Source organism: Triticum aestivum, chromosome 3D (assembly GCF_018294505.1).
Source record: "Triticum aestivum cultivar Chinese Spring chromosome 3D, IWGSC CS RefSeq v2.1, whole genome shotgun sequence".
Classification (NCBI taxonomy): domain Eukaryota; kingdom Viridiplantae; phylum Streptophyta; class Magnoliopsida; order Poales; family Poaceae; genus Triticum; species Triticum aestivum.
Genome location: NC_057802.1, coordinates 75,262,716 through 75,273,132, shown reverse-complemented (window position 1 = coordinate 75,273,132; position 10,417 = coordinate 75,262,716). Strand labels below are relative to the sequence as shown.

General features: G+C 44.3%; 3 long non-coding RNA genes across 4 annotated transcripts; 2 read left to right on the top strand and 1 right to left on the bottom strand.

The window, feature by feature from the left end:
• Positions 1 to 293: 293 nt before the first annotated feature.
• LOC123074173 (uncharacterized) lies at positions 294 to 2,175 on the bottom strand. The gene is made up of 4 exons (XR_006435890.1): positions 1,857 to 2,175; positions 1,698 to 1,754; positions 1,070 to 1,606; positions 294 to 596 (listed from the first exon to the last, which is right to left on the bottom strand). It is a non-coding gene; the product is annotated as an uncharacterized lncRNA (long non-coding RNA).
• Positions 2,176 to 3,710: 1,535 nt separating this feature from the next.
• Positions 3,711 to 8,393, top strand: LOC123077522 (uncharacterized). Of its 2 annotated transcripts, XR_006436675.1 has the most exons (5): positions 3,711 to 4,199; positions 4,985 to 5,124; positions 6,688 to 6,781; positions 7,066 to 7,135; positions 7,762 to 8,393. It is a non-coding gene; the product is annotated as an uncharacterized lncRNA (long non-coding RNA). The 2 variants fall into 2 exon arrangements; XR_006436674.1 differs by having other exon boundaries at positions 3,713 to 5,124.
• On the top strand, positions 5,131 to 5,800 carry LOC123077523 (uncharacterized). Its single transcript, XR_006436676.1, has 2 exons — positions 5,131 to 5,557; positions 5,705 to 5,800. It is a non-coding gene; the product is annotated as an uncharacterized lncRNA (long non-coding RNA).
• Positions 8,394 to 10,417: the final 2,024 nt, after the last annotated feature.

Genomic DNA, 10,417 nt, shown 5'->3' with positions numbered 1-10,417 from the left:
TGAAGTTACCAATGTGGAGAAAAGTAATAAAGCTTCATTAACTTTCAAGTAGTAGGTCCCTTCTACAACCATTTGAAAATGTGAGCCTGAAGCGTGTGACCCTGAATTGTGTTTTTTGTCAAACCTGCGCTCTTTTAGTTCATAGTAAACTTAATATATTCATCTGTAAACTTGCATACTACAATCCTAACTGTTGCGGACAGATTTCAATTTAATTTCCCGGGTTTCATACTGGATGTACTTTCTCCAGTAAAATAACTTTCTTGCTCTGAATTACTCAGCAGACTGTCCGTGTATGGCAAGGTCATGCCGATGGGCGCTACGGTTGCAGGCACACAGTAAAAGATCATGGTAAAGTATAAAGCCCAGAACACATGTTTTTTTTTAAATTAATTTTCAAACATAACAGCTTGCTACTTCAAGGCTACTCGTGGCTTGGCTGTTCGGCGTATCTCAGGTGGAGCACAGGCAGTCGGCGCTCCGGCAAAGTTAGTAGATCGTTTTTCCGGCGAAATTGGTATAACGGCGAGACTGGATGCTTCCTTAGAGGGGCTTGAGGCCGTCTTTTATGTATCAGACCATCTCACAATAGTATCCTGGACAGAGAGGAATAAGCATTTACTTTTTAGTTTGTGGGCTACAGTCTTGGAGGTAAATAAGAATATTGAGAGTATAAATTGTATGAAAGACAACAGTGCTACTGATTGCATCACTTATCCGAACAAAACAAACCATAGATACTTGGCGTGAAAACATTTACTTTTTAGAATAAGATGTTTCCAATACAACCACAGCCGCAGAGAAATTTTGTGGCAGAATGTAAATTCACCGTTTGAAGCAAGTTTATACTTCAGATGATAATGAAACTTAAAACATACATGGATGCCTACGAAACAGTTCATCACTCCTCTTCTAACCCATTCAGACAAGCTGTAATAAATCATAATGTATTATAGCAACAACGACAATGGAGGACATGAAATCGTCCATATCCAGGGGCTAATCTAGATGGCAGAGAGAAGCAAGAGGAAGGGAGGGAAAGGAAGAGATGAGGAATAAGGCGAGTTACCTAGCCCGTCGATTGCATGCAAGGAGTCAGCAGGGTGACGCAGAGGGGCTAGTCCGTAGCAGGCAGAGGAAGGGCAGCGGCACCACCTGAAACTTAAACAGAAGTTGATGTTCTTCTGATAGACCCAAGAGTATTTTACTTGTTCAAAATACAAAGGAAAATGAGAGAAACAAGTAACCAATTAAGCATCAGAGGGAATTTGTACATAGTTCTTTCATTTTGTAAAGCATCGACACTGGGACTCTGTATAAAAGATGTATATTGCAAAGATCAAAAGATTAATCTCGTACTTCCTTCTCTCAAACCATTGCATATATGAAAGAAATGACTTGACAAAACTCAACCTTAATGCTGTCAGAAATAGGTGAAGGAATCAGTAATTGGACACATAAGCCCGTCGTGCCCCGCCACGCATGTCGTCAAGGGCGCCGTCACACACTCCTAAGACATCATGTCTGGACGGCACTGAAGCGCACGGAGAGCAGCAAGTCACGGCGGACGCCATTGAGGGCGCCGACATTGTAGATGGCTGATGGCCTAAGTACCATGGGCAACAAAAATCAGAAAAAAAATTAGGAAACGACGAACCATTTTTTGCACGAACAGTTTGTTGCCCAGTAATGCTTACCCTGTAGTATTGCGCCATCCAATCCAATCCCCAGCGATCAACAACTCGCAACCAAACCTAGACAATGACGCAATCCGCGGCTATTGGAATCGAACGCTGAATCCATACAATGGTCCTGGTACATAGAAGCGAGAGGGGCGCACGGGCGAACTCACGAACCTGGTACATGGACTTGGGAAGTTATAGATGGTGTCGTTGTTGCCACGGATGACGTTGACGGCCGGAGATTCGGTCACCCAGTGGGCCGGCACCACCAGGATGGCGCACGGCGCCTCCGTGCCGGCGAGGGCCGTTGGCTGCCACAACCTGATGAAGCGCCGCGCCGGTATCGTCTCGTCCGCGGCGAACGCCGTGGAGGGCGCCGACGTTACTGTAGTGTTGCAGGATGCGTCCTTCTCGATCTGGGCTAGAGAAAAAGGATGGGCGGAATTGATCCACAAATCACGGTTTTGCAGGTGGGGCCGCGTGGATCCTGGGGAGGCGGAGCACTGGGATGATTGGCAGACCACGGGCGGCGGCAGAACATTTGATTTGACGCGTTCATCTGGATGGCAGACCATAGACGTAATATTGACGGTAGGATGTGTTTAAGTTAAGTTAATCGAAAGGTTGTAGTTATCCCGTATACAGTTTGTTGTGTGACTTTAACAGAATTTACGTTTGCTCTTTTAATAGCAGTTTAGATTGTAGATGGTGTCGTTGTTGCCGCGGATGACGTTGACGGCCGGAGATTCGGTCACCCAGTGGGCCGGCACCACCAGGATGGCGCACGGCGCCTCCGTGCCGGCGACGGCCGCTGGCTGCCACAACCTGATGAAGCGCCGCGCCGGTATCGTCTCGTCCGCGGCGAACGCCGTGGAGGGCGCCGACGTTACTGTAGTGTCGCAGGATGCGTCCTTCTCGATCTGGGCTAGAGAAAAAGGGTGGGCGGAATTGATCCACAAATCACGGTTTTGCAGGTGGGGCCGCGTGGATCCTGGGGAGGCGGAGCACTAGGACGATTGGCAGACCACGGGCAGCGGCAGAACATTTGATCTGACGCGTTCATCTGGATGGTAGACCATAGACGTAATATTGACGGTAGGATGTGTTTAGTTAAGTTAATCGAAAGGTTGTGGTTATCCCGTGTACAGTTTGTTGTGTGACTTTAACAGAATTTACGTTTGCTCTTTTAATAATAGTTTAGATTAGATCTATTATCTATTATCTATTACTTCTATTACTACTATTAAAAAAGCAAACTTAAATTATCCTATAACCACACCAAAAGATGTACACAGGATTACCAGGGGCGTCCCATTAATCCCACTTAGGGCTGCAAACGAGTCGAGTTTGAGCGAGTTGGAGTTGGCTCAGCTCAATTCATATGAAAATTCAAGCGAGCTCAAACTAAGTGAAGCTCATGATCGAGCTATAGAACACGACTCATGCTCAATTTGTAACGATCTCGAGTCGATCTCGAGCTAGTTTCGAGCTAAATGAGATGGTAAAAAAATATAAATCCATGGATAAAACAAAAAAAATTAAGGTGAATATGCTGAAAACCTTTGCCAAAAATATAGGATATTTAACACATAGTCAACCACGTGCCATAATTAGGCCTAAATCTTCTCTGCACTTAATTAAGTTTCCATGTTGTTGGTAAATAAAATGGAGAAAATTATGGACAACATATATGTTAATAAATTATCTTATTTTCATTTAATATATGGCATGATCATTTAACATAATGATATTCCGTCGAGCTATCGAGCTAAAATCGAGCGAGCCAACATTGGCTCAAGATCGGCTCGTTTCTCGGTCGAGCTACATAAAGTGTTCAAACTCAGCTTGTTTCTTTTCGAGATGATCTCGAGTCGAGTCAAAAAACGAGTCGATCTCGAGCGGCTCACGAGCCTCAAGCTTTTCTTGCAGCCCTAATCCCACTAAGTCACATCTAACAGTCCATATTACATCAAGGTTTCGTGACACAAACCGACGTCCCAGATGAAATGTTCTGCCGGCAGACTATCCTGCCTATGTCCCCCTGCCCCTCCCCTCGGGCGCAAATCACGCCACAGATTAGCACGCCCACCCCACGCCTCCCTTTCGATCGCCACCAGCGCCGCTCCCCTCCCCTTCCGGCCGCCACCACGCGCTCCTCCGCACCGAACCGCCGCCCCACGTTCCTCCGCGCCAGACCGCCGTCGTCTTAGTTCTCCAGGATCCAACACCAAGCTCGCGACGAAGGGCTTGGAGCTGGCGGCGAGAAGGTGCTCGAGGTCGCCTCCTTCTCCACAGCCGCGCCCCGGGATGGGAGCCTCCGCATGCTCCTGCTCTGGCGATGACGCATCCATTCTTCCACTTGACCACTCCATCCCCTGCTACTTGTGTGCCGCCTCGGATCTCCATCTCGATCTGTGATGTGCTCGCTGGTGCCGTTGAAGCCGGATCCCGTGCTTCTCAAATCGGCGGGTCTTCTCTCCCTCCCTTCTTTCTCCAATCTCCATCCCCTACCCGTTGGTAATTCTAGACGATGATGCATACTTCATGTAAATCCAATGTTGTTTGTTCGGATAGTAATGCACAAAGTTCGGCGTATGCTGTTCTCGGTTCAGTGCTAACAGATCCTGTAATGTCTCAATTTCATTTATCCTATCATCATTTGGGTCTAGCAAATTTATGTTCATGCCTACATCTATAGTAGCCCCTTCAGAGTTGTAACTTATAATGTAAACTGTTAGTGCTTATATGCTTAGTACTTATGGCTGTCATGCTGATACTCATGCAGTATGTAGGACACGATTGGAGACTCTAGAATTTGCATTCATTCAACGGTTATTATTTTTAGAACAGTGCATGTTGTGATTGATGATGGTGGAAATTGGAGGGATTCTATTTACTTATTTTTGTGAGGAGGAATTATCTCCAAGGTTGCCAAACCTGCTGAGGTATTAAATATTGTAGATTATAAAAAGAACAATGGATTTAAAAAAGTGTTCTTGTTTAGGATGAGCAGGCAACAAGCCCAAGTACTATATATTATCCTATACATTTCCTTTATTAACACAAATGGCAATTCTGTAATCTGTTAGGCATTACATCTCTGTTTTGTGCAGGAAACTTCAGAAATTAGGCTTTTCTTTATAAATGTCTTCACAACACTGGGTTGGCTTCTGTTCCGGTGGTTACAGAATACTCATGGGATTTCATTTGAATGTTTATTCTTGAGATTATGCTGAACTAAATATGAGCAGTTCAGTGTGGTGTTTGGTTTGAATGGTGAATTTTGTGCGGTGTTTCTGCAGGAGTTTTTGAATCTAAAGCAAGGGTGAGCGCCAAGGAAGGAGGCGCCGCCACGGGCGACGGTGGCGGGGTTGGCCGCTGGCGGCTGTAATAGTTAATCATTGTTGTCAACATTGGCACACAGGATTTAGTGGAAGGAAGGGTATGTCTTTCCCCACTTGTTATCCTTTCTTATAGGCTATGATGTAGTGTGATTGGTATGCAAATGTTACAGAGCTCTGAACTACCCTTTTTGCAGTAACTTAAATCATGACGTGTCCCTTTAATTATGTCATATCCTGTATCGTGATATTAAATATTGTTGTGATGAATTGGAAGGTAAATTTAGGTACCAAATACTCTTATCAGTCAATATTGTTTAAGGCCCAAATTTTTTATTGAACTTTTGGTCAGTTTCAAATATTTGTTCACGATATTCAGAGGTTAGTATCATGCATCTGCTATCTTATTTTGCCTTTGTAATCGTAATAGATGTCTCTAGCCTAAAAAGCACGGACACGGGGACGGAAAGTCGGGGATACGCATACGGGGATACGGGATACGGCATTTTCCAAAAACAGCCATTCGGGGATACGGTGAGCATATATAAAATAAAATAAAAATATGCCATGTAATATAGAGTTAATACAGAAAATAAAGGAGAAAAAGATTAGAATAGAGATACTGCCCCATTCGGGGATCTACAGCACCAGGACCAGACTGACCTTCACTCTCACCCACAGACGATTGGCTACCGGCTGTGCCACTCCCAGATGCCATGCTCTACCTAACCTAACAGCAAGCAGTACAAACAGCAAGCATTCGTCATTCATGATCAACAGCAGCACAAGCATTGAACTAGCAAACATGACATGAGTAGCAAGCAACAGCAGCAACACTACTACTACAATCTACAGGCATTCAAAGAGCAGCAGCTAGCAAGCAGCCAAGCACAACATCCAGCAGCTTAATGGAAGATCAAATCTGAATAAAACAGATCAAGAAGTGGAGGAGAGGCTGCTAGTTCAGGGATTGGGGAGGGTTACCTGCCGTCAGGAGAAGAGGCTGCTGGCTCCTGGTGTGGGGGTAGTGGTGGCCGGTCGAATCCAAGCGTCGCTGGCGGCGGCGGCCGCGGCGAATCCAGGCAGCGGCGGCTTCGTTCCAGGAGGTGGCGGCTTTGATCCAGAAGAGACTGGGACCTGGGAGCCCCACCTCGTTACGTGGAGAGCTGCGTGCGATCCTGCAAAAACAGGGTTTCGTTTTGGGCCATGGCTGTTTCTGGGCTGTTTTTGGGCCGGGCCGTATCCCGTCTGTGTCACGTACGTGTCCCGCTGTGTCCCTGGGCTTTTTTCTTTCTTTTTAATCGAAAATCAGGGGATACTGGGGGATACGCGTATCCAGCCGTATCCCGCCGTGTCGACACGGCCAATCGGCAATTCCTGCCGTGTCCGTGCTTTTTAGTCTCTAGCTTCAGTATGCTGTTAGTGCACTTCCACTTCCTTCAAAATGAAATTTTTTGTGTCCTAACACTTTAGATTTGGTGGAAAGGAGAAAGAGGCTGAACAGAAAAAAACCTTATGGAATTGAGCGCCAAAGAGGGGGGCACACACAGTTAAAATGTTGTGGTCTTAGTGACATCAAGAATCTGTCATAGTTATTAGCTTTCGCTATTCACTCGCCGATTAGCCCATGGTTCAGCATCAGCTAACACTTTTTTGTGCTCCAGTTTTGGGCCATCAGATTTCCCTGAGAATCAAGGGAAAGGAAGAGGAAAGGAAAATGTTGATACATGCTCTGTTGCAAGTGTTCACGTCGCGCAGGTTGGTTCAGTCTATCTTATTTGGGTACACAACAGCTTATATTTGTAAGAAAGCTCAAGAATACACTTCTGTGATTTGTTGTGTAATATGTTGATAGATCTGTGGTTAGGGAGCACACTTGGATTACATGGTTTCTCCTTTCAGCCCGCTTGCTTGTTTGTTAATGTCCATCTTTTTTGAACTATCATGCAGAAACTTTAATCTATTGTGCAGAATACATTTCTTCAGAGAAACCGTTGGTCGTGTGCAGAATATATTTCTTCAGAAAATGTGTTATTGTGCAGAAACTACAATGAAGTTGTCGGGGAGAAGATCCAGTGAACTCGGCTACATCGGGTTGGGTCAAAGTGACTGGTACGTTTTCCTGATCTGCATCCTATCTCAATGTATTTCTGTTAATAAGCACATTTGATACTTTGGAAGCATGTTGTGTAATTATCAATAATAAGGTATTATGGGTTTTGTACATATTCAGGTCCTTCGGTCTATTGTGCGTCGAAAGTCACGTTCATCTCTGTTAAATTCCACCGTAGCCTCGGTCGTACATGTGTTCCGATCTATTTTCATATTCTTTTCTTGGGTGTTTGACAAATGCTTCACAAACTAAGCTCATGTTAAACATGCACAACTATGTAAGATAGTTTCACCTCTCTTATGTACTTGCAGATTGACATGCATTGCCAATTTGTATTGTTTCTAAACTGAAAAAATGATGCCCTCTTGTTCACCGATTATCTATGAACTCAAATGATGCCCTCGTGTACTTCATTGGCCTTTCATATGCTGGTTGTGCACACATGGCATTAGCTTGTCCTTTTCTACTTTATTTGTTCAGTTCGCTGGAAATGGAAATACTGCCTGAAACTTTTATGCACGTGCCACCTTCGATCTTCAGTACTTTAATATATCTTGTTAAACTCCTGCAAAGGTTATCATAAACCATAACTATCTAACATGTATTGCACTCTGACCTGATGTAGTAATTCGCAACAGCAGTGCCACGGTTCAGTTCAGCATGGGGACCAACTACCTCTACAATGTCCACTCCTACTGGTCTCTGACCTGTCAAACAAGAAGACATGGTGCAGCTAGCTACTGAAAAGGAGATGACCGTGGTCCTCTTGACAAGAGGAGATGACGAAGACGCAGCAGACCAAACCTTTGCGTTCTCCAGTCTCATGCACAAGGAGTTTCGCAAGATGGCCAATGTTGTTAGGAGCCAGGTCACTGGCAACTACTACATGGCTGACTTGACCAAACCCGCTCTTGCAAGACTTCAATTTACTGCAACCTGGTTTTTTTTTTGAAAAGGAGGTTACTACAACCTGGTAAATGATGAGTATAATGAATGATGCGCTCATTACACTGGTTGTGCGAGTAGGTTCAACATTTGTACCGCATGACTGTGTTTCCAGAATTGATTGGGACATTCCCCCTTTTCTTTAGAGATGAATGGAACATTTGCACTCCCTCTATGCCATGCCTGCAAGCATGATTACTCATTATACCCATGTTCATTTTTGGTTAGGTTTTTGAAACATGTATATCATTTATGTGTGTGAACCAGTGATGTCCTTTTAAAAATACATATTGTTGTGCATCGATTTCTTCATGGTCGTGCCTTTGTCTATTTTTTAAAAAAATTCATAATATCAATGTAAAATTTATATTCACATGACTTGTTCGTCGGCAAGGATTCGAAAAGGATTTGGTCCACAAAATTGTGATATACTTTTAAAAAATTCCCCTTGAACATTGTCAGTTTACTCATGATCAACAAATATGTTCACTAAATATTGCCTCATGTTAGCACACTATTATATTTTTGTTCATTGTTTTCTAGAATGAATGATGATTTTTTATATGATAATACGTGTGTTGCACGTGCACATTTACTAGTCTGCTCAAATGCGCATTTTGTGCGTGCGTGCGTGCGTGTTTTAAGAGTCAAATACACCATGGGTGCCTTAACTTGTCCGACATGACCACTTTGATGCCTAATAAACTTATAAAATACATGAAACTGCTGTCGTCTGAGCGTTCAAATATGGTGCCTCCGTCCGTATGCGGGCATATGCACTGCCCACATGGCGTTGGCCCATATGTCAATGGCTTAGAGAGGAGCGTGCTGGTTGTTTTAAGGAAAACTCCTTGTACTTGAATTAAATTTCGCAAAAGCCCCTCACATTTTATTTAAATAAGCCGAACTGCATTGATCCCACCTGTCAGATCTGGATCCCACATGTCAGCACGTTGGATGAAATAGTAAAAAGAAAGAAAAGGGCGTGTTTTTTTTGCGGGGAAAAAGGAATTCTCATTACTCAAGGAGGCTTCTCAGCGAGAGCCAAGTTTACAACAAAGTCCATCCCGGCAGTAAGCCAGACTGCTGTGCGTGGAGTGCTACGGCCATAGGCAGCCAGCTCATGACTAATCCTGTTCTGCAGACGGCTACAAACACTAGTAGGAAAATGGGCTTTTACCCCGGTTCGTAAAGGCCTTTTGTCCCGGTTTTCGAACCGGGACTAAAGGGTCGTTACTAATGCCCTAACCCTTTAGTCCCGGTTCTTACACGAACCGGGACAGAAGGTCCTACACGTGGCCGCTGCTGCCAGCCCAGGCAGGGGGGCCTTTGGTCCCGGTTGGTGACACCAACCGGGACCAATAGGCATCCACGCGTCAGCAGCTGGCAGGAGCTGAGGTTTTTGTTTTTTTTGAAAGGGGGTGGTTTAGGGGTTTTGGGGGGTTAATTTAGGTGTTTCATATATTGTGTTAGCTAGCTAATTAATAGAGAGAAGTGTCCTCTCTTATCTCCGTGCTTGGTCGACGCTACGTACTATATACGTATGGAGAGGAGTAGACACGCTAGCTAGTAATCAAATGAAGGAAACCGAAGATCGTCATGAACATATGCATACAGAGAGAAGTGATATCGACCACCTCTCCTTCTCCGAGATATTGGTCGAACAACAAGTTCTCGTATATCTATCCGACACTACCGGCTACATATATACAATAATTATCTCTTACAATACAATCTCCTAATTAAATTGTAGGAACACAGGGTCCACATAGTATTCTCCGTTTTCAGCGATCACGTGGTCAAGGAAGAATGCTGCCAATTCCTCTTGAATTCCTCGCATACGATCTGGTGCTAGGAGTTCATCCCGCTTCCGAAACATCTAATTTGAAGAAGGGGGTCAATACATATATATATGAATAAATGAAACTCAACACAAATGATGGTAATAAAATAAAATTGTGAATATTATTGCTTACGCACTTCATATTGTTCTTCAGTGTAGCCCCGCTCACAGGTCGTGTAGCGGATGGACTCGCAAACGTAGTATCCACAGTAATTATTCCCGGGTTCCTGCCACAACCACTTTACAAGAAATAGAGGTCAATCAAACTGATAAGCAAGCATGCTAAATGGTATTGATGAAACTAGTGCTTGAATCACTAGGAGATGCGCGGAACATGCTACTATAGTACTTACTTTCGGGTGATTAAATTGCAGCTTCTTCGGCAGTCCCGGAGCTTTTGAGGTGAATTTTCTCCAAACCCTGCCAGACAAAGAAAACAATTACTTGATATCAGGAAATGAACAAAGTTGCTGATATGGTGGATAATGATCGA